Here is a 24,735-nt window from a genome sequence, read left to right on the forward strand (position 1 = left end):
ACGTTCTATTCTTCAGTAACTGATTTTTAGAAGTCCATTGTGCTTTGTTTTATCTTGCTCTGTTCTGTTTTTGTTTGTTTCTCCAGATTTTTGTAGTGCCTGCATTCTTTTGTTTTCTCTCTTCATAAGGATTCCACTGGGGGGCAGACAAAAGAATGGAGAAGAAAGGAAACCCTTATCAGTGTATTGCATTCGCCACAGCTTTATGCCCTGTTTGCTGCACCCTCTGGATACCTCGAAGGAAAGTTTTTCTATTTTGTTATTTTGTTGCGTTTTGTATAGTAGCATCTAGAGTGGTTTTTGATATATGCTTATTTCTACATTTAAAGCACAGTATACACATTTATGGTAATTTTCCAGTTAATTTACCATCATGGTATTTGTTTTACTTTTCTAGCATGCTCTGTTGATCAAACCACACAATAATTATAGATGATTGTGATGATGATCCCTGTGAGGTTCACCTTGTACATAACAACTCATTGATTCATTGTACTTCAAGACTCACATTGTTCATTCCCTCAGTCAGCACTCACAGAGTCCCTACTTTTTGTCAGGCATTGTAAGTGTTTTTGAGAACAGAGCAGTGAAGAGAGAGAGCCTAGGAGACTGAGTGTAAGCAAATGGTTGGTTTATGCTTGCCATCTAAGCCAATGTGTAAAGGAACTCGGCTGAAAGAAACTGGAGGGGAGACTTGATGGCTACAGTGCTGGATAGTTTTATCTAAGTATTCTTTTCAGGCTGCTCATGACATTAGAATGCTGTTTGGGGTTGGTGTGGGGTCAATAGTCAGCGAGAGAACAAGCCCCTCCACACCAGGTCTAATAGATGAGCTAAAGATGTGTTTTTTAATTCTTCCTTTGTCTTTGCTCCACTAAGAGTTGGATCTAGTTACCAGAAAGTCATTTACCTCAGCTAAACCGAGGGTTACGTAATCTTTATATGAAAATCTCATTCCTTTGCCTCTTCATGATCAATTACTCAACAAACTATAGAGTGATGCTTTCGTCTTTGTTTCTTTTTTAAAGCTAGTCAAATTTCAACTAGAAATATTTTGTTTCTGCTCAGCTTCCTCTCTATCTTTGGAACAAACTATCCTTTTTTCATTGTAGATAGTCTAGATTATCTAATACATATTAGATTATTTAGATTAGATTGCCTGATCTTTTAATTATAAAAATATAAACATTTAAATGGACAAGAAATAGAAGTATTTATTATGAGAATGTCTTCAGGTTACAGTGCCTAACATAAGTGTAAGCATCAACAGATCTTTTTTTCTGGGCTGAATTCTTCATCTATTAGATTTAATAAATCATTCTTTACAATCTGAGATTGCAGTTTTTGGTAAACAAGGTGATAGAATTTCTTTCAAGAAGACTGTACATACTTGTTTTAGTCATTATTTGCTTAGCATCAACTGCTTACTGTACCAAATTGGATAAGGCCTAACATGACATTCTTTGAATAATAATTAAATACCTTAACATACTTAAATAATTAAGTATCGGGCATGCTGTGCTAAGTAAGAAAGCCCATGGCAAATGTTTTTTTTTGTGTTTTTACTATCATTAAATCTGTTTTCTTTGTCAGGTTTCAGAAAGTATTTCAGTGGGGGCTTCACCTTAATTTCCATAATTCTAACCTGATAAGCAAGACTTGGGGAAAAAATAACAATAAGTGAAATATTAAGGAATTAAAAATGTACATCTGAGAATGTTAAACCTTTGTAAGTTCGAAGTATGGCTTATGAAACCAAAGATAGATTCATCTTTATTTAAAAAGTTAGCTATTTGAAAACTACATATGTATAAGAATAAAACAGGATGAAAATATGGAAAGATACATATTTTTGATGGTGGTAGCATTATAGGTAATTTTTTCCTAATTTTAATTTAAATTTATTGCTGCTTATAGTTTATTAAAAATAAATTTAAGCAAATGCCCCAAGGACTTACATGATTTTATTCTGGAGAATACCTTGCTTGGAGACAGGATAACCTTCAGAATTACAAATTCTACTGTAGTACCTAAACTCAGAGGCACTTACCTTTGGTGTCTGTGACGTACATGTACAGGGCCAAGGCTCTTGCTGCAAGTGTCACTTTCTCTTACTTTTTAAATAGCTGCCAAATTTTAAAGATTTGTTAGAATTAAAGGTAGTGGATAAAATTTAAAGAAACTCTTTCCAAAAATTAGTATTAAAAATTAATTTTATTTGACTTACAGAGACCAAATAGATTTTTGTCTACGCTAATAAAATACACCTTTGAATCATTAATATTCTTAGTATAACCTGCGCTTCTCACCCCCTCCCTGCAATCCCAGTTGATGTGAGCATTATGGTTTTTAGTCAGAAAATTTCCCTATGTTTGATTTAGAATTATCTCATTTTTCAGGAGCAGGACGAGAATTAGAATTGTTGCCTTCAACATGCCTACACTGGAGTACCAGTTAGGATGTGGGGATATCTACATACCTGTGTTATGTTCCACTTGACTTTTGTCTACATTTATCTATTGCAGCAGCATCTACAATGTTAGGAATGAGGAAGGGGGAAGGGACTGGATTGGAGAGTGGATGTATTGAGTGGCAAAATACAAGCAGGATATCTCTTCTCAGAATTCTGGAGGGTCAGGTCCCACCAAAAAAAAGAGTTGGATGTTTTGATGTTCTGAAGCCCTCTAATAAAATGTGTAAAAGGTACCATCTTTTCCTTTCCTGCTTGTCTTCTTCATTCTAAATCTGCCCCTCCTTCACTCCGAATACCAACTGTATCTTTAAAGGAAAATAGTAAATTGTGAATTTCTGTGGTGAAGTGTGGGATGACATCTTTAAAAACCCAAGCCAATCCCTGTCCTCCAAATTCAAGATTTGTATTTAGAAGACAGTGTGGATCCTGTATTTTTTAAATGCTGTAAACATGTTTGTGTGGTTATTTTTAGCTTTGACAGACTTTAAACTTCCAAGTTGGCAAGTGAAAGGCAGTCAGTTGTCTGTTACCTCAGATGCCAGCACTTTGTGAATGAATGATTGTCTAACAGAATTTCTAACAAGTTTAAAACAGATAAGTGTATAACTTCTCTTATGTCAACTGCTTGCAATATTTCTGTATATGATCATGCATACTGTGCCTGTTTTAAAAAGCTTTTATGAACTGTGTAACTTGGGTAACAGTTTTGCTTGGAATTCAAGATGAGTTAGGTCCTGCCAAATTGCACTGTGATTCCTCTGGCAGAAATAGCTAGTCATTTTCTCTTTCCTTCAGTCTCCTTTTCTCCTAGTCCTCAAGCATTAAATCATGCATATACAAATCCTTACAGTCGCTGTTATTTTCAGTCCATTGTATCTACTTCCTGTTCGTCAAAGGTTATGAGGCTTGGGTGGTGTAGGGGAGATGGAGAATTGACAGGAAAAAGAAAGCTTGGGCTCCTCTTAGGGCTGACACACCACAGAATGGGCAAGATAGCTCTGATTTGTTGAAAACAGAAAGAGGTAAATGATAATAGCCTTTCTCATATGGTGAAGTTATTTGCATGTTACATGAGTGTAAATGTGTTTTTCCCCCAGAGGGTCATGTTTTAGGAAAGGGTGGCTGCCACCCCTGTCTACTGTGGAGGGGAGGGGGCAGCAGTAGCTGCACTTGGCTGAGTCCTCCGGGTTCACATCAAGACGTCTTCTTGATTTCATTATCTGTGGAATAATTTTTGTATCATGTTCATCTTTCTACTTAATTCTCCTCTTTGGATGAGATTCTTCTTCTTGCATTTTGAACTCAATGTGTTTCCCAGGCACTGACTCCAGAATATATAATGTATCTCTTTGGAAGGATGTCTTTCTAAGCAAAGCTTTGGTTGCCATGTGTCTTTTTGTTCAGGAAGGTTTACACTGAGTTTTATGTTTAGAAGAACATTATACTAAGCATTAGTTTGGCTTATTACAAATAAATGTAGTTAAGGAAATTTGAAATTTGTTTTTATAACACTTTAGCGCTTTTCCTCTAGTTCTTAATGTGAAAGTGTTGTTTTTGAACTGTGATCCAAATCTCAGTGTATCAGTGTTTTACTTACTGTAAATTGTGAATGTTCAGTGAGAAACTTAGAAGAGAAAATGAGGATTTTTTTGTATGTTTTGCCAGAAATTCAAAACACTAGCTTTATCCAAAAATTAATTATTTTGTATCAGATACCTGAATAAGAAGGAAAAAAGCTTAGAAATTTGTTGGTTTTATGTAAAATATATATATTTTTTAATTCTAGATTGTTACTGGTCCTATATTTTTTTTTTCCCCGTTGGAAAACTTGGGTTTTGTTTGTTTGTTTGTTTGTTTGTTTTGTAGATAATTATTTTTTATTGAAGGGTAGTTGACACACAGTATTACATTACATTAGTTTCAGGTGTACAACATAGTGATTCAACATTTATACACATGACAATTCTAGGCACCAGCTATCACCATACCAAGCTGTTACAATATCTTGACTATATTCCTTATGCTATACATTACATCCCGGTTACTTATTTATTTTACCATTGGAAGTGTGTACTTTTTTTTTTTTTTTTTTTTTGTGAGGGCATCTCTCATATTTATTGATCAAATGGTTGTTAATAACAATAAAATTCTGTATAGGGGAGTCAATGCTCAATGCACAATCATTAATCCACCCCAAGCCTAATTTTCGTCAGTCTCCAATCTTCTAAGGCATAACAATCAAGTTCTTACATGGAGAACAAATTCTTACATAGTGAATAAGTTACATAGTGAACAGTACAAGGGCAGTCATCACAGAAACTTTCGGTTTTGCTCATGCATTATGAACTATAAACAGTCAGTTCAAATATGAATACTCATTTGATTTTTATACTTGATTTATATGTGGATACCACATTTCTCTCTTTATTATTATTATTGTTTTTAATAAAATGCTGAAGTGGTAGGTAGGTACAAATAAAGGTAGAAAACATAGTTTAGTGTTGTAAGGGAGCAAATGTAGATGATCAGGTGTGTGCCTGTAGACTATGTGTTAATCCAAGCTAGACAAGGGCAATAAAACATCCACGTATGCAGAAGATTTCTCTCAGAACGGGGGGGTGAGGTTCTAAGCCTCACCTCTGTTGATCCCCAATTTCTCACCTGATGACCCCCCTGTGACTGTGCCTGTCTTAGGTTGTTCCTCCCTTGAGGAATCTTACCCGTCTCTGGCTAACCAGTCATCTTCCGGGGCCATACAGGGAAATGTAAAGTTGGTAAGTGAGAGAGAAGCCTTATTGTTTGCAAAGGTTAGCTTTTTACTTCTTTGCATATTTATGCCCTGTAGCTTCTATGCCCAACATTTGTCTTGAGGTATCTTTACCACTTGGAAGAATTATGATACTCGGTAAATTTGATATGAGGCATGAATTCTATTTAAGGGTTGTAATTAGGAAGGAAGAAGAAAAGCTATAGAAGTAGCAGGCGGAAGAAAACATGGGAAGATTATTTCTTTGACATATCTTCTTGTAGAGTAACTTCAGCATGTATAGGTTTTAAGCTACTACTTAAATTGCGTACACACATTAACATAATAGGAGTATAGTTACATAACCAAAGCATATCTGTAATTACCAGCCATCTCCAGTGAAACCAAGAAAACCAGTTAGGCACCTTAGGCATTTGTGAAAACTTATCTGTGATATGGTGGATATTGTCCAACTGAACTTGAACAGTCTGAGAGAAATCAGACAAATTAAAACAACCCATTCCTGGGGAATGTTCACATCCCTTATGTTCTTTTAACAGTAAATAGTCTGTAGTTGTAAGATTTTGGAGCGCTACAATTTGCACTTCTCCTAATTCTTGCTTGAGTTCCAACAGTATATATCCAGTCAAATTTGTTCTTTTACTGTAGGCACAGGCCAGCTTAGATATCTCCTTCATTCCCATGGCAAGTGCAGAGCTGGTGGGATGAGTGCATCTACACCTGTAGCAGTGCGTGGATCTTTGTTGGGGTTTTTTGATGATCATCTTCTGGCATGAGTCTTCCAGAGAGTGCAGATGTTGGAAGTTCTTTTTCATATCGTATCTTAGTTGATTTTAGGGGTAGCCAAATTAGGCTTTGATCCTCTGTATAAACACAAACAGGCCCTTTGCCTACACTTTATATGCCCTTTATACCCTTGTGTAGAACTCATTGGAGGTAACCACACAGGAACTGCCTTTTTTTTTTTTGGTATCATTAATCTACACTTACATGATGAATATTATGTTTACTAGGCTCTTCCCTATACCAGGTCCCCCCTATAAACCCTTTTACAGCCACTGTCCATCAGTATAGCAAAATGTTGTAGAATCACAACTTCCTTCTCTGTGTTGTACAGCCCTCCCCTTTCTCTCACCCCCCCATGCATGCTAATCTTAATACCCCCCTTCTTATTAACCCCCCCTTATCCCTCCCTACCCACCCATCCTCCCCAGTCCCTTTCCCTTTGGTACGTGTTAGTCCATTCTAGAGTTCTGTGATTCTGCTGCTGTTTTGTTCCTTCAGTTTTTCCTTTGTTCTTATATTCCACAGATAAGTGAAATCATTTGGTATTTCTCTTTCTCTGCTTGGCTTGTTTCACTGAGCATAATACCCTCCGGCTCCATCCATGTTGCTGCAAATGGTTGGATTTGCCCTTTTCTTATGGCTGAGTAGTATTCCATTGTGTATATGTACCACATCTTCTTTATCCATTCCTCTGTCGATGGACATTTAGGTTGCTTCCAATTCTTGGCTATTGTAAATAGTGCTGCGATAAACATAGGGGTGCATTGGTCTTTCTCATACTTGATTGCTGCATTCTTAGGGTAAATTCCTAGGAGTGGAATTCCTGGGTCAAATGGTAAGTCTGTTTTGAGCATTTTGATGAACCTCCATACTGCTTTCCACAATGGTTGAACTAACTTACATTCCCACCAGCAGTGTAGGAGGGTTCCCCTTTCTCCACAGCCTCGCCAGCATTTGTTGTTGTTTGTCTTTTGGATGGCAGCCATCCTTACTGGTATGAGGTGATACCTCATTGTAGTTTTAATTTGCATTTCTCTGATAATTAGCAATGTGGAGCATCTTTTCATGTGTGTGTTGGCCATCTGTATTTCTGTTTTGGAGAACTGTCTGTTCAGTTCCTCTGCCCATTTTTTAATTGGGTTATTTGTTTTTTGTTTGTTGAGGCGTGTGAGCTCTTTATATATTCTGGACGTCTAGCCTTTATCGGATGTGCCATTTTCAAATATATTCTCCCATACTGTAGGGTTCCTTTTTGTTCTATGGATGGTGTCTTTTGTACAGAAGCTTTTCAGCTTAATATAGTCCCACTTGTTCATTTTTGCTGTTGTTTTCCTTGCCCGGGGAGATATGTTCAAGAAGAGGTCACTCATGTTTATGTCTAAGAGGTTTTTGCCTATGTTTCCTTCCAAGAGTTTAATGGTTTCATGACTTACATTCAGGTCTTTGATCCATTTTGAGTTTACTTTTGTATATGGGGTTAGACAATGGTCCAGTTTCATTCTCCTACATGTAGCTGTCCAGTTTTGCCAGCACCACCTGTTGAAGAGACTGTCATTTCGCCATTGTATGTCCATGGCTCCTTTATCAAATATTAATTGACCATATATGTCTGGGTTAATGTCTGGATTCTCTAGTCTGTTCCATTGGTCTGTGGCTCTGCTCTTGTGCCAGCACCAAATTGTCTTGATTACTATGGCTTTATAGTAGAGCTTGAAGTTGGGGAGTGAGATCCCCCCTACTTTATTCTTCTTTCTCAGGATTGCTTTGGCTATTCGGGGTCTTTGGTGTTTCCATATGAATTTTTGAATTATTTGTTCCAGTTCATTGAAGAATGTTGCTGGTAGTTTCATAGGGATTGCATCAAATCTGTATATTGCTTTGGGCAGGATGGCCATTTTGACAATATTAATTCTTCCTAACCACGAGCATGGGATGAGTTTCCATCTGTTAGTGTCCCCTTTAATTTCTCTTAAGAGTGACTTGTAGTTTTCAGAGTATAAGTCTTTGGTCCTATGTATTTTTAAACAATCTCTATTTAAGCATGTTCTTTTCAAACAAATAATAACAACAACATAGGTGACATGGTGTTTGTAGGGGAAAGTAAGTTTGTGGAACACAGAAGATCTGGAAGTAGGTTCACATAAAGCTCCTCATACCACTTACTAGTAGTAGCACCACGCAATTTAAACATTCGTTGTGGGCCATTTTTTTAGTGCTGCAACCTCTTCAGCATTGGTACTGCCTCTTCCTCACATCAAAGAAATGGACTTTAAAGCCGCACTGTCTCATTTGATAACTGGTGGTCATGTGGTGGTCCACACAGCCATTTCCGTCATCAAAGAGTTCTCTTGGACAGCGCTGCTCTGACACTGTAATTCGAAATTTTTGTGGCTTTAATTTAAGATGTCATAATAATTTCCTTCTATTTAAACAATAGTACTTAATGTTCTCACATCTTGTTCTTCTGTTAAACATGTACATTGACACTATACTAACTAGCACATGGCATTTTGCCCTTACTTTTCCTAATGATGTTATATTCTATCCTTAGAGACTGGAATATTGTTATTACACACAAACAATGTTGAGTAAGTGTGTGTGTGTGTGTGTGTGTGTGTGTGTGTGTGAGAGAGAGAGAGAGAGAGAGAGAGAGAGAGAATATAATTATGTGTACATAAATATACTAACATAAATAATGTTTTATAACTAAAATATGTAGACTTTCTCATAATACTGTAAGCACTGTCTGAAATTGCTGAAATTGTAGTTTCCTAATTTTAATATATTGTCATGGTTTCATATTGACTTGTTTCTTGATTGAGTTACTTTGACTTTTTGTTGACTGAGCCTTGAGAGGAGATTTGGTAAGACTTATGGCTGAAGTCTTACAGCAATGTGAAAGCCCAATGTTGGCTTGGCATATCATCTATTTACATGAAGACTAAGTTAGTAAAGGACAGAGACAGCAACATCTGGGTCAGGAGGAGACATTCAGTCATTTGTTCATGAGTTTAGGTAACAGTTATCACCAATACCTTTTAAGTCATAAAGTCCTTGCATGCTAACTACTTAAAGAGGAGTAAGACAGGGTCTTGAGGAGGAAAGCAGCTGTGCAGAGGACAGACATGCAAGAGAAGAGTACTCTGATAGCCATCTGCACAATGTGCTGTGGACACCCCAGAGCAGTCAGCTCTACCTAGGACAGGTGGCAGCCAGAAACAGTAGAAAGGAAGGTATTGCCAGTGTTCTTCACACCAGATTCCAGTTACCACAAATGGAAAAGATAAGTTCCTTGCCAAGATCTCTCAGTATTTCGGAAATTTTCTAAACCATGGGGGCAGAAATATTTAAATGTCATTCAAAAGCATCATTTAAAGACTATATAATACACCTTTGTGGACATGTATCATAATTTATTCAGTTTCCTACTGTCACTAACATTCCTGGTTTGCTCAGGACTAAGGGATTTCCCAAGATGTGGAACTTCAGTTCTAAAATAAGGACAGTCCTGAAAAGATTGGAATGGTTTGTTAACCTACTGGTTTTTTAATATTGAGATTGTTAGAAATATTTACTCATATAAACAACATGTTGAATGTTTTGATGCCTACATATTTAACTGCATTTTCCTCTGTTTCCTTAGGTGAGATTCTTAGAAATGAAATTAATGGCTCCATGACTTCAGCATGTGTAGAGCTCATGCTAATGCTTACAGACCCTTATTACACTTTTGCTGTTTTCAGCTAGATTGGTAGGAGTCTGCCTGGACATTTGTGCTACCTCAGCCTCCACAGGTGCTTAGGGAGAAGAGAGCCAGGGACATACTCCATCTGTCACTAGCTGCAGACCCCATTCCAAATCTAAGTGGCCAGATTGTGTGTGACTCTAACTACTTTTTGTCTAGGCCAGAGTAATGCTAAAGGCTGATTCCAAAAGTCAGAGTGGATTCCCTGACCCTGCTTTCCAGTGACTATGCCCTGATGGGGCTCACCAAAAAGGGAGAGATCAGATGTAACCCAAAGCAGGTGATCTTTCTTCCCACTGCGGTCCAGCTGTTCAGTCACCACAGGCCTGCATTCCCAGCCATCCAGCACTCTGCAAGCTCATGTTGGATGCTCTGCCAGCCAGGGTCCTGCCCCTTTTCAGCCTCCTCCTGATCTGCGTAAAGAAGCTTTGAAAATCCCTAGAGAGTTACAGTGTGTCCCCATGGCCCTGACAGTTGGGGAATATGATACAATACAAACTAGTATTTACAAATAAAAATATACTTGACCTGCCCCACAATGCTATATTGAGAATTAAGGCCATAAGATCACATACATTTTTGTGTAAGTTCTTTATAAACTTTATAAATTTACAAATTCATAAATTTTGTGTAAATTTCCCTTTTCAGAGCCCAAGTCTCCTACAAAACTGTTCTTTGTGGTAAGAAGTATTCAGCCATTCTCAACATGTGCCCCAGGGATTCCATGAACCCCTGAAACTGTGTACAGTGGTATTTATGTACCTTTTTCTAAGATAAGGTTCCATGGCTTTTATCAAATTCTCAGAGCAGTCTAGGACCCATAAAGATATAAGAACTTCTTTGCATGTGTTTAATACCAAGGAGTTTTTGTCGTTGCTTTGTTTGTTTTATGTAGGGCTTATGCCAAGGGCTTTGTCAGTTTAGCAGTGATTTCAACAAGTAAATTATATGCAGTATTAATTAGTACTTTAAAATTCCCTGCATTTTTCCCAACTACTGTATTTATGAATTAAATTGATTTTTATTTTGTTTGGCTATTATGAAATTGTTTCAGTCCAGCTAATTTGTCTTTATCCAGGTAATGTATGTAAACTACTTTTTAAAAGGCTTATGAAACAATGTCAGCCTACATCTAGGCATTGTTCTGCATTATTTTTGGTGTATTCTTTTGTTTATATTACTAAGCTAAAGTTAGCACAGATAGCACTAGGCTAGAAAATGGTGACAATAGTTTGAAAACAGGAAATTTTAGGCTTGTGTGTGTTTGGAACAGATGATCATAATGATAGAGCCAGTGGAGTGGAAACTTCCACCAAGCCTGTTTTTTCCTTATTTTGCTCTAAGAGTAAAAGATGGTGTTTCCTGGAAAACAACTCAAGTATTTTAAAGCAAATTGTTTTCTTTTGTCCCTGCTTCATGGTTGTTTTCTTTTATTTTATCTACCCCGGTATTATTATGGAAATTTAATGTTTTTGAATAGGTAAAGTTAATTCCTAAAGTGCTGGCTTTAGATATTTAAATATGAAAGTATATTACCATTCACTAACAGTTTTTAAATAAAACCAACATAGTTTGAGTATTATAGCCCCTGCACTTTGCAGGCAGTAGAGAAGGCAGGTATTTGTTTGTTTCACGTGCTCCCAACTTTCCTTTTTTTTTAACCCCCTAAATTCCAGTCTCTAAAACAAAGTTGTTATACTTTATTTGTCTAAGCTGTTTCCTGACTGAGACGCCTTCCAGATGTATCCTGGAATTCTATATTTAAAAGAAATGCTAAATTCATTCACTAGTTGTAGAGTAAGAAGAGGAGTATACATTTCCGTTCAGACATAAACTCTTCCTGTTTTGTGTACATTGTTTTTCTAGATTTAAAAAAAATCATACTTTCTTTTCTAGATCATTTTTAGATGTAAGCTTATAAAAAATGTAACAGTTTTTAAGTGATAAAGTAAAACAATAGAATGGCCTTGAAAAAAATCAGACAATACAAAAGTATATAAAATAAAAACATGTTAACTTCTCTGACCCTCCCATCCCTATTCCTGGAATTACCACAGTTAACACTTACAGCATGTCTCCTTCCAGACCTGTTCTCTAAACATAGTTTGTGTGTGCAAACACACAATCAATTCAGACAAATGGAGTCATATGTGCAATTCTGCAATTTGCCTTTTTTTTTTTTTCATTAAACGTCTATCTCATGGGCATCTGTCATACAGATCTGTCTCACTTCTTAAATGTTTTTCATTGATTTATTATTATATAGATGTCTCATAATTTATTTAAATTTAACCATCACCCTGATGGTGAAGTTTATGTTAAAACTTATCCTATTAAAAATTGTACTTTCAGCTTGTGTTATCTTCAACCCTAATGTTTTTCAGATTTCTGAGATGATACATAAATTTTGAGTTCTACAGAAGAATTCATAGAAGTGATCTTCTTTCCTTAAAGATCAGTTGTGAAATACCTTTTAGGAGATCTCAGAATAAGAAAGTTCCACTGTACTTTTTCCCCCCAGTTTCCTCTATAGGGTTAGTAAAAGTAGTGATTTTTTATGATAGAACACTAGTTGGCTCAGGAGCATACCAAGTGCTGTTGTACTTCAGCTTACCGGGCAAGGGTAAGCTTTGTTAGGTTAGGACTTACACAAGTGCAGTTGTCCGAGTTCTTTCCGAAGTGGCATAAAGGGATGGGCTTGTCAGTGGGTGACTTGGGATCTCTGTACTGAGAGCTCAGGAGCAGTAGTGGATAGGTGCCTTACCTCTTGTTAAGTTGAGGAAAGCTACAATGGAGAGCTCTTAAGCTAGGTTTTGAAAAATGAGTGGAGCTCACTGGGTGAGAGAGTGTCTTTTAGACTAAAAACAAAACAAAATGTGGGTGTTCACTGCAGGCATCTGTGGAGATGTGAGAATGCAGGGACAAGGCATGTAAGTTTGGAGGAACATCATTATTTCTCTGTCATCCTGTTTAAAGGAGCTTGAACTTTACTCTGATAACAACTTTGGACTTCTTTTTTCTCTCCCTGAAATCTTTTAAGTTCTCTGGGTCTCTGTGATCATCCTGATGAATAGAAAACTTTAAAAGCATCCCATCAAGTCTTTGAGGGCTTCACAATGTGTGAGGCGCTGTTGGAGATCCAAAATATTTAAGGAATGGTCTCGTCTTTCAAGGAATATGATGTCTAGTTGGGAAAATAATTCACAAGCATTTGGAAAAGTACGTAGTAAAATAACAGATGTCTCCCAACTGACCCATGGCAATTCAAGGGACATTTCGGTAGTAACTCATGGGTTTCCAAGAGTCCAGAGGAAAGGCATGGTGAGGAAAGGCGAAGGTTTGGACAGAATCTTGCAGGATGGATTAGGATTCCAGTAGTAGAAAGGGATTCAAACATTCAACAGTGGGATAAATATTGTGAACAAAAGCAAGGAGGGAGATACACTCCACATTGGCAAGAACAGATAGCACTAGAAGATAAAGAATTAAACATAAGCTTAATATTGGACCTTTTTTTTGAAAGTCTGTTTTAAGGTACACCCTGATTCTGTTGATTGGCCTGGTGGTTTTGGTCTTGGTGTGGCACATGAGGACCATCTTTTGAATATTTAAAAATACTTACACAGGTGCCAGGGCTGATATGCCAGAAATCAATTTGATCAGTCTAAGGTGAAGCCCCAGGCATCAATTTTTTTTTTTTAAGTAAGGTTCCCATCATATTTTTTATATGCAGATGGGGTTGAGAATTCCTGGGCTACCCTGACTCTTCTCTTTTGCCCACCCATATATTGGCTATTTCCTCAATAATTAGCTCTTCCAGCAATTATTGAGTACAGAGAAGGGATTAGGGAGTTTTGGCAAACATTATAACAAGCATGTGCTCCATCACTTACACCACAGAGAACTCAGAAAACAAGTGTGTAGTAGTTACAATGTTTTTCCTTAAATAAAACTGGCCATTACCCACATAGACAGATTAGGCATGTTTTGTGAATTTGTTAATATTATTATTGCTGGGAACACTTTGGGGCTAATCCAGATTAAAAACTATTTTTTTCCCCACTAGATAATAGGACTCCATCCATACTTTCTTGCCTGTATGTACATATGCATACTCTATAGGGTGTGTGACAAACTTATCTTAAAACCTCGCTTCAGTATGACATTGTGTCTTCAATTTAATGTATGAAATTTGCTTAAATACATAAAGTATTTAAAAGAACAGTTTCTTCAACATGGCATCGTGAGAGGTGAGAGATAGAACTCCTCCCAAAACCACAAATAGTATGAAAATATAGTTAATTAATACAATTAACCCTAAAATAACAACAGGAAAGAAGGCTGAACCAGACTGCATACAGACTTCACAAACAGAGCAGACCTCACGAAACAGGGTAACATACAAAAGCCTTAATCCTGCGGGACCCAAGCACTTCCCCCACCCCAGGTCACCAGCGGGAGGAAGAGAAATGGAGCACGGAGGGGGTGGAAGCCTAAGAATACTGAACACCTAGCCCTGGAGATCTGCTTTGTGAGCAGAAATCTACACTGTGTGGTGTTCTGGAGGTTGGGGAGCTGGAACAAGCAGAGTGCCTGAGAGACTGAGATTCTGGCCATTTGCATAGGACAGGGATCCACATCTGGCCGCTCTGTGACAGAGGAAAGGTAGGCGGTCTGAGAGGATTCCTAGCAGCAAGAGGGCTGCTGAAGGAGCAGGGTTTGCACGGAGCTTGCTGCGCAGGAGAAGGGAGAGGTAGACAAGGTTGTCTGGGCGCACTCTGCCCAGCAGGCTGGGAACTTTCAGGAGCTTCAGGCGCTCCATCCCCCTGGCAGGCTGCTCAGCTCTGTGGCATCTCACTGTGGCACACAGCCTGCTGAGACTTCCTCCTGGCCTCATAGCACCGGCTCACAAACTGGCAGTCATTACACTGGCATCAGGCCAGCCACAGTGAGGCCTCGCCTACAACAGCTAGAGATGCAGATCACAGAGGCTTACACCTGTATGCTTGACCCACTAGCTGGAGAAAGCCACTACAGCCGGGAGTCAGGAAACAGATCTTTCCTCTCCCCAGGCAACGGCTTTGCTCCCCAGCAACCCCCAACCTCACTCTAGGGGCTGAGCAGCTCCAGAGACAGGAGCTTCTGGGCACTAGAGGGCACCACATAGAAATATGAAACGTCAAAAGAACATGGTTCAGACCAAAATCTCACAAATCCCAGAAAAATGGCCAAATAAAACTGAACTCACCAATCTTCCCAAAAGAGAGTTCAAAATAAAAATCATAAAAATGCTTTTGGAGGTACAGAGAAATATTCAAGAACTCAAGAATGAATTTTAGATGGAGATTCAATCATTTAGAAATTCCATATCTGAAATGAAACATACAATAGAGGGATTTAAAAGCAGATTAGATGTAGTAGAAGAGACGGTAAATGGAATAGACATTAGAGAAGAGGAATACAAGGAAGCTGAGGCACAGAGAGAAAAAAGGATCTAAGAATGAAAGAATATTGAGAAAACTTTATGACCAATCCAAACGGAATAATATTCACATTATACACGTACCAGAAGAAGAGAGAGAAAAAGGGATAGAAAATAGAAAGTGTAACTGAGGAGGTAATTGCTGAAAACTTCCCCAATCTGGGAAAGGAGATAGTCTCTCAAGTCATGGAGGTGCACAGATCTCCCAACACAAGGGATGCAAGGAAAACATCAAGACATATAATAGTTAAAGTGGCAAAGGTCAAGGATAAAGACAGACTTTTAAAAGCAGCTAGAGAGAGAAAAAACATCACATACAAAGGAAAACCCCTCAGACTATCATCAGACTTCTCAACAGAAACCTTACAAGCCAGAAGGGAGTGGCATGATGTATTTAATGCAATGAAGCAGAAGGGCCTTGAACCAAGAATACTCTACTCAGAAAGGTTATCATTTAAATTTCAAGAAGGGATTAAACAATTTTCAGATAAGCAACAGCTGAGAGAATTTACATCCCACAAACCACCTCTACAGTGCATTTTGGAGGAACTATTATAGATGGAAGTATTCCTAGAGCTAAGTAGACGTCACCCAAGGGATAGACAAAGAGTACAGAATATGTTTCATAACATAAAAAGAATGGAGGAGGAAGAAAAAGAAAAAAGGAAAAAAAAACCCAGAACCTTTAGGTTGTGTTTGTAATACCACACGAAGTGAGTTAAATCAGAATGTTAGATAGATAGCAAGGGAATTAGCCTTGAACCTTTGGTAACTGCAAATCTACAGCTTGCAATGGCAATAAGTACATACCTATCGATAATCACCCTAAATGTAAATGGTCTGAATGCACCAATCAAAAGACACAGAGTCACTGAATGGATAAAAATAAAAGACCTATCTATATGCTGCCTACAAGACACTTCAAACCCAAAGACATACACAGACTGAAAGTGAAGGGATGGAAAAAGATATTTCATGCAACTAATAGGGAGAAAAAAGCAGGAGTTGCAGTACTTGTATCAGACAAAATAGACTTCAAAACAAAGAAAGTAACAAGAGACAAAGAAGGACATTACATAATGATAAAAGGCTCAGTCAAATTAGAGGATATAACTATTTATAAATATCTATGCACCCAATACAGGATCACCTACATATGTGAAACAAATACTAACAGAATGAAAGGGGGAAATAGAATGCAATGCATTCATTTTAGGAGACTTCAGCACACCACTCACTCCAAAGGGTAGATCAACCAGACAGAAAATAAGTAAAGAGACAGAGGCACTGAATAACATATTAGAACAGATGGACCTAACAGACATCTACAGAACACTCCATCCAAAAGCAACAGGATACACATTCTTCTCAAGTGCACATGGAACATTTTAAAGAATAGATCATATACTAGGCCACAAAAAGAGCCTCAGTAAATTCAAAAAGATTGAAATTGTATCAACCAGCTTCTCAGATCACAAAGGTATGAAACTAGAAATAAATTACACAAAGAAAATGAAAAAGCCCACAAACACATCAAGGCTTAATAACATGCTCCTAAATAATCAATGGATCAATGACCAAATAAAAACAGAGATCAAGCAATATATGGAGACAAATGACAACAATAATTCAATACCTCAAAATCTGTGGGACATAGCAAAAGCCATGCTAAGAGGGAAGTATACTGCAATACAGGCCTACCTCAAAAAAGAAGAACAATCCCAAATGAACAGTTTAAACTCACAAGTAACAAAACTAGAAAAGGAAAAACAACAGGAGCTGGTTCTTCAAGAAAATAAACAAAATAGATAAACCCCCAGCCAGACTTACCAAGAATAAAAGAGAGTCTACACACATAAACAGAATCAGGAATAAGAAAGGAAAAATCACTACGAACACCACAGAAATACAAAAAATTATGAGAGAATACTGTGAAAAATTCTATGTTAACAAACTGGATAACCTAGCAGAAATGGACAACTTTCTAGAAAAATACAACCTACCAAGGCTGACACGGGAAGAAACAGAAAATCTGAATAGACCACTTACCAGCAAAGAAATTGAACTGGTAAATAAAAAACTCCCTAAGAACAAAACCCTGTACCAGATGGTTTCACTGCTGAATTTTATCAAACATTTCGTGAAGACCTAATACCCATCCTCCTTAAAATTTTCCAAAAAGTAGAAGAGGAGGAAATACTCCCAACTCATTCTACAAAGCAAACATCACTCTAATACCAAAACCAGGCAAAGACACCAAAAAGAATAAAATTACAGACCAATATTCCTGATGAACGTAGATGCAAAAATACACAACAAAATATTAGCAAACCAAATTTAAAAATACATCAAAAAGGTCATCCATCATTATCAAGTGGGAGTCATCCCAGGGATGCAAGGATGGTACCACTTCGAAAATGCATCAACATCATCCACTACATCAACAAAAAGAAGGACAAAAACCACATCATCTTCTCCATAGATGCTGATAAAGCATTTGACAAAATTCAACATCCACTCATGATAAAAACTCTCAACAAAATGGGTATAGAGGGCAAGTGTCTCAACATAATAAAGGTCATATATGAAAAACCCACAGCCAACATCAAACATAACAGTGAGAAGCTGAAAACTTTTCCTTTAAGATCAGGAACAAGACAAGGATGCCCACTCTCCCCACTTATATTCAACATAGTTCTGGACATCCTAGGCACGGCAATCAGACAATACAAAGAAATAAAAGGCATCCAGATTGGTAAGGAAGAAACTGTCCCTGTTTGCAGATGACATGATATTGTACATAAAAAACCCTAAAGAAGCCACTCCAAAAACTACTAGATCTAATATCTGAATTTGGCAAAGTTGCAGGATACAAAATTAATACACAGAAATCAGTTGCATTCCTATACACTAATGATGAACTAGCAGAAAGAGAAATCAGGAAAACAATTCCATTCACAATTGCATCAAAAAGAATAAAATACCTAGGAATAAACCTAACCAAGGAAGTGAAAGACCTATACCCTGAAAACTGCAAGACACCCATTAGAGAAATTAAAGAAGAAACCAATAAATGGAAAAACATTCCATGCTCACGCATAGGAAGAATCAATATTGTCAAAATAGCCATCCTGCCTAAAGCAATCTACAGATTCAATGCAATCCCTATCAAAATACCAACAGCATTCTTCAATCAGCTAGAGCAAATAGTTCTAAAATTCATATGGAACAACAAAAGACCCTGAATAGCCAAAGCAATCCTGAGAAGGAAAAATTAAATGAGGGTAATTATGCTCCCTGACTTCAAGCTCTTCTACAAAGCCACAGTAATCAAGACAATTCGGTACTGGCACAAGAACAGACCCAGAGACCAAAGGAACAGACAAGACAGCCCAGATATAAACCCAAGCGTATATGGTCAAATCATATACAATAAAGGAGCCATGGACATACAATGGGGAAATGACAGCCTCTTCAACAGCTGGTGTTGGCAAAACTGGACAACTACATGTAAGAGAATGAAACTGGATTATTGTCTTACCCCATACATGAAAGTAAACTCAAAATGGTTCAAAAACCTGAATGTAAGTCATGAAACCATAAAACTCTTAGAAAAAAAACAAAGGCAAAAATCTGTTGGACATAAACATGAGCAACTTCTTCATGAACATATCTCCCCAGGCAAGGGAAACAAAAGCAAAAATGAACAAGTTGGACTATATCAAACTTAAAAGCTTCTATACAGCAAAGGACACCATCAGTAGAACAAAAAGACATCCTACAGTATTGGGAATATATTCATAAATGACATATCTGATAAGGGGTTGACATCCAAATTATATAAAGAGCTCATGCACCTCAACAAACAAAAACAAGCCAATTAAAAAATGGGCAGAGGAGCTGAACAGACACTCCTCCAAAGAAGAAATTCATATGGCCAACAGGCACATGAAAAGATGCTCCACATTGCTAATCATCAGAGAAATGAAAATTAAAACCACATTGAGCTATCACCTCACACCAGTTAGGATGGCCAACATCCAAAAGACAAACAACAAATCAGGCACGTGAAAAGGTGCTCCACATCGCTAATCATCAGAGAAATGCAAATTAAAACCACAATGAGATATTACCTCACACCAGTTAGGATGGCCAACATCCAAAAGACAGACAACAACAACAAATGTTGGTGAGGATGTGGAGAAAGGGGAACCCTCCTACACTGCTGGTGGGAATGTAAACTAGTTCAACCATTCTGGGAAACAGTATGGAGGTTCCTCAAAAAACTCAAAATAGAAATACCATTTGACCCATGAAATCCACTTCTAGGAATTTACCCTAAGAATGCAGCAGCCCAGTTTGAGAAAGCCATATACACCCCTATGTTTATCGCAGCACTGTTTACAATAGCCAAGAAATGGAAACAACCTTAGTGTCCATCAGTAGATGAATGGATAAAGAAGATGTGTTACATATACACAATGGGATCTTTTTCAGCCGTAAGAAGAAAACAAATCCTACCATTTGCAACAACATGGAAGGAGCTAGAGGGTATTATGCTCAGTGAAATAAGCCAGGCGGAGAAAGACAAGTATCAAATTATTTCACTTATCTGTGGTGTATAAGAGCAAAGAAAAAAATTGAAGGAACAAAACAGCAGCAGACTCCCAGAACCCAAGAATGGACTAACAGTTACCATAGGGAAAGACACTGGGGAGGATGGGTGGGAAGGGAGGGATAAGGAGAAAAAGGGTCATTATGATTAGCATGTATAATGTAGCAGGGTGGACATGGGGAAGGCAGTGTAACCCAGAGAAGACAAGTAATGATTCTGTGGCATCTTACTTCGCTGATGAACAGTGACTCTAATGGCCTATGTGGTGGGGACTTGATAATAGGGGGAGTTTAGTAACCATAATGTTGTTCATGTAATTGTACATTAATGATAGCAAAATAAAAATACAAGTTAAAAAAAAAAGAACAGTTTCTTTAAAATAGAGTTTTAAAAAACCTCTCATAACTTTGTGAACTTTGGAAAACAAATTAGTTTATGGTTCATACACCTATGCCTGTTGGTCCTTGTCAGCCAAGTGCTCATGGGCCAGGCAGATGGCGGTCCTGTCAGTGCCCCCGTGATGATGGACAGATAGTGGGAGAACTTCCGTATTTTATCCTTGCTTTCTTTGATTGGCATATATGGCTAACATTGGCCGAGTACTTCCTTGGCACCAGGCAATAGGAAAAGAAAGGAAAGGTGAAAAGATGTGACTGCAGACCTCAGGAAACTCACTTGAGGTGTGAGCTGCATCCAGGGGATGGATTATGTGCCGAGGGGCAGGATATGTCAGGGTCATGGGCAGGACAGAAGCAGAGAGTTAAGGTAACTGCAAGTATGTCTGGTGTGGGTGGTTGGCAGAGATGAATAAGTAAGGCTAGATAGGAGAGGCTTGGAAGGCCCCATGTGCCCTGCCTGAGGGACTGCGCTTCATCCTATAGGCCGTAGGCAGTCACTGGACATAGGGAATGGGTAAATGGCAATGCAAATACTCTAGGCATTGTGGATATTTAGTTTGGCAGTCTGATCTAAATATAATTCCATGGGGTTCCATGAATTATACAGGTTGTTCTCTGTTGATATTAATATAGAAGCCAAAGTTAATCTTGAAACCCTGAGATGAAACACTAGTATTACAGTATGATGCTTTTAAGCCACTTCAAAATTCAGACCTGATGAGGAAGACTTCCTATTAAACCATTTACTCAACTTAAAACTGAAGTGATTAGTGCACGTAGAAAATGACAACAAAATACATGTTTGCATAGGTCCTCTCTGGCAAACCTGCTCATAGTGGAAGTCCAGTAGTTAAAATGATTTTTCACAGAATTTTGTTTAAAATTGGTTTGAGTGTTTTGTTTTGAAGGTTTCTAGAAAACTTTTCCATTTTGTCTTTTAAAGCAATGAACTAACTGCAGGATTGTTGAGGCAATGTACAGCTTTCTCTGGGGCTACCAAGGCAGCAAGGATAAAAATAGGGCAAACTTTAAGAATCCCAGATATTTTCAGACAACAAAGACTGATTTATGTGGGTCCATTCTGTGCTCTCATAAAACATAGAGAAGCTTTTGTGCTGTGATTAGCAAGGGTGCTGATGATGTCAGTTCTCTTGTCGAGCATCAAGCTTTTCTGTGGCTAAATTGTGCTTTGTACCATAATCCAGAGAACCTTTGTATCTGCCTTATTAAAGTGTGCAGTTTATGTAATGGCTTTTGTTTTCCAGTTTAATGTGTGCCAGATTCAATGAGAGTGACTCATTTTGTGACTGATACAAACATTCACATTTGGACCGTGTTAAAAATAAAAAAATAAGTAGTAGGTGCTGCTTGGCTAAATTCTGTGTTTCAGTGCTATAATTTCCTACTGTAAGAGCTCATCTCTTATGTAGTATACTCAGCCTCTGAAATCACTAACACTATCTAGTGCACCTCAATTCATTGCTCATTCATTTCTTAGCTATTTATTTTAGTTTCCAAGGGCTTTTGAAATTTTAATAATATCATTTCAGTAGGGAAGCAAAAGAAATGGATGGGGAAGCCACAATTAACCAGACCAAGTAGTGGCACATAAGTTATAGCAAAGGACATGTTCTTTTCTTTTCCCTTTTGTCATTTTCCCAAGGTGTTTTGTGCATTTGTTTTGGTACATCTGTCTTAAATTATGTGTTTTTTATTATGTATATATTCAGTATTGGAGCTCTTTTTCTCATGTAGAAGGGGTTTTGAAAGGGTGCCTTCACTTTGTGAAGTTCACTGTGACCTGTGTAACTAATCTCACAAATTTTACAACTTTAGTCTTAGGGGAAGCCTATTTATTGTACAAGTAGGTACCAGGCACTGTGCTATGCACTGAGTATGTAATAGCAAATAAAACAGACATGGTCACTATCTTCTTGGACTTTACAGTCTGCTTAGGGAGTTAGATTCTAGATAAATATATACAAAGAAAAATTGATCTGCAAAATTACAAGAAGCACTTCATAGGTTCTTAAAACTATGCCCTACTTTACATTGAGGTGGTTGGGTTGAGGGTGGTCAGGGAAGGAAGGGAAGGCCTGAAAGTAAGAGTAGTCCTGTCAAATAAAAAGAACACACTGGATTTAGGAAGCAGCATGTGCAAAGTCTCTGAGACTGGAAACAGTTTTGCATCCTATAAACCACTAACTAGAAGAGAAAAGTGACAATTGATAAAACTTAAGAGAGAAAAGACAAAACTTTATTTTAGATGAACTGCACAAGCACAGCAGAATGGTACTGCTTAGTGTAAGGACAAATGACCTTCCATACAATTGAACAGCCTTTGAGAGCTTCACTCAGGGGCTGTATAGAAATTAATGCCTGTACTACTTAGTCTGAGTCACTGGGGAAGAGATAAATTATGTTCACTGAATTATGTAGCAAGGCATTTTAGAAAGAGTCCCATGCAAGATAATAAAGTTTTAAAAAGTCATTTGTGTATTTAAAGACTGAACCTTCTCTATCTGGAGAAATCACTTACTAAAAGATCTAATTCCTTGTTGGCCCTGGATAAATGATATAATGCTATATTTTCTTTTTTCTTTACTTCTTTGTTACTTTTTCAAGCCTCCTGCTTAATAGGGAAGTATCCAGAAAGGCATAATTTCATGAAGAGGTGATGCTTTATTTTGAAGTAAATGGATGTCTTACATATTAACTGAATGGAGGTTTAAAATCCAAAAACCATTGCTAAATTCATCTGAAGTTAACACTTTATGACCTTTGAATGTCATCTGAAACATACATAGAACCTCCACACTGCCTTTTCCTTTTGAACACCAATCATTTATTTTCTTCCTTTGAGCTGCAGTCAGACTTAGTTAATTTAAAGTCTTGGTGAAATTAAAGAACTACATAATAAGTTTAGGACTTTGTGATTTTTCTACTGATCTTATTGAAGGATTGCACAAGTTTTCCCATGTAGGAATGCCTGTTTCTTTAGCAGTAGTTGAAATATTTTGTCAGAGTTGGTATATTCTCAAATATTTTCATGTATAGTAACTATTTTCTTCATATTCTCCTTGAGAATAGAAACCATGAATTCTTTTTTTTTTTTTGGGTATCATTAATATACAATTACATGAGCAACATTATGGTTACTAGACTCCCCCCATTATCAAGTCCCCACCACATACCCAATTATAGTCACTGTCCATCAGCGTAGTAAGATGTTAGAGTGTCACTACTTGTCTTCTCTATATATACCTTCCCCGTGTCCCCCCCACTACATTATGTGTGCTAACTAATCGTAATAGAAATCATGAATTCTTACATGGTTTACAATACAATCAATAACTTATTGACTGATTAATTCATTAATTTACTTCTTATTTTATCTAAATTTTCTTAAATGGATACAATTTAAAGAATCTAGTAGAATGTTAAACTAAAGTTATCACCCAAGTTAACTCAGTTGTCAGTACAGTTATCCAAGTTACTGAAAAACAAATGAGCTGGTTTATGGACCACTAAGACCCTTTAGTTTTTATTTTCTCTCTCTCTGCCCCCAACCATTGTTAGTGCTTCATAGCACCACCCATCAGTGAACCTACTAGTCATGATTAATGTCAAATTTATTATAAAATTTGGCCATGATGGAGGCTAAGGTTAAACATCTACTGGAAGCGGTGTATTGTGGATTTTAGTTTATCTTTCTGCTCACAAGTGTTTTTCAGGATAAAATGAAGCTGTTTTTAGTTGACACTACAATGCCTTTTCTGTTAAATATGCCAAATTTTGTAAAACAAAAAATACTGACATACTATCATATTATACTAGTATTGTTTTTGGTGATTATAGATTTAGTAGAATTGATATCTATATCCTAATGAAGAAACAGAAATGATATTTTGGGGAAATTGGCCTATGTAATGGTACCAACATCATGAGTTTTCTTGATCTGATTAGACTGTATGTAGAACATCAAACTGATATACTATTATGAATAAAATTTCTGAAAATGCCATAATTTTAAGTCATTACCCCAAGTAACCATGAGAGGGGACATACTTTTGTCTAGTTATACTTTTCCCAGAACTAAAGGATTGAGATGTTGTGACTGTTGGTCCATCATGATCCCCAAATGGACAGAAATGCACAGTGGCTGTTAGGAATATCTTATTCCACTGGGCTCATGAACCGTCATGCTTCTCAGCCCTTCTGTTACGGGTTGAGTTTGTTCTCCTCAGTCCTTGCCCCCGCCACAGCAAAGAACTGAAAGACAGAGACACAATAGCGAAGCAGAGAGAAAGTTTTATTTGAATACACTCCAAGGGAGGAGCAGGCCAGAGTAACGGTAGACGAAGACCTCATCCATTAGGCAGGAGGCCTATGTATTGCCTACTGGTGAGGAGGCCCCTCTTTGACTGACAAGGTGGGGTTATTTGATTGATGGGCCCATCTATATACCC

The 24,735-nt window shown here is 37.5% G+C and overlaps 1 protein-coding gene across 6 annotated transcripts in view; it reads left to right on the plus strand.

The window, feature by feature from the left end:
- The window catches only part of GAB1 (GRB2 associated binding protein 1), a 157,761-nt gene that overhangs the window by 90,654 nt on the left and 42,372 nt on the right, over positions 1 to 24,735 (plus strand). The gene's annotated exons all lie outside the window — the stretch shown is intronic.

This window comes from Manis pentadactyla, chromosome 5 (genome assembly GCF_030020395.1).
Source record: "Manis pentadactyla isolate mManPen7 chromosome 5, mManPen7.hap1, whole genome shotgun sequence".
In the NCBI taxonomy this organism is placed as follows: Eukaryota; Metazoa; Chordata; class Mammalia; order Pholidota; family Manidae; genus Manis; species Manis pentadactyla.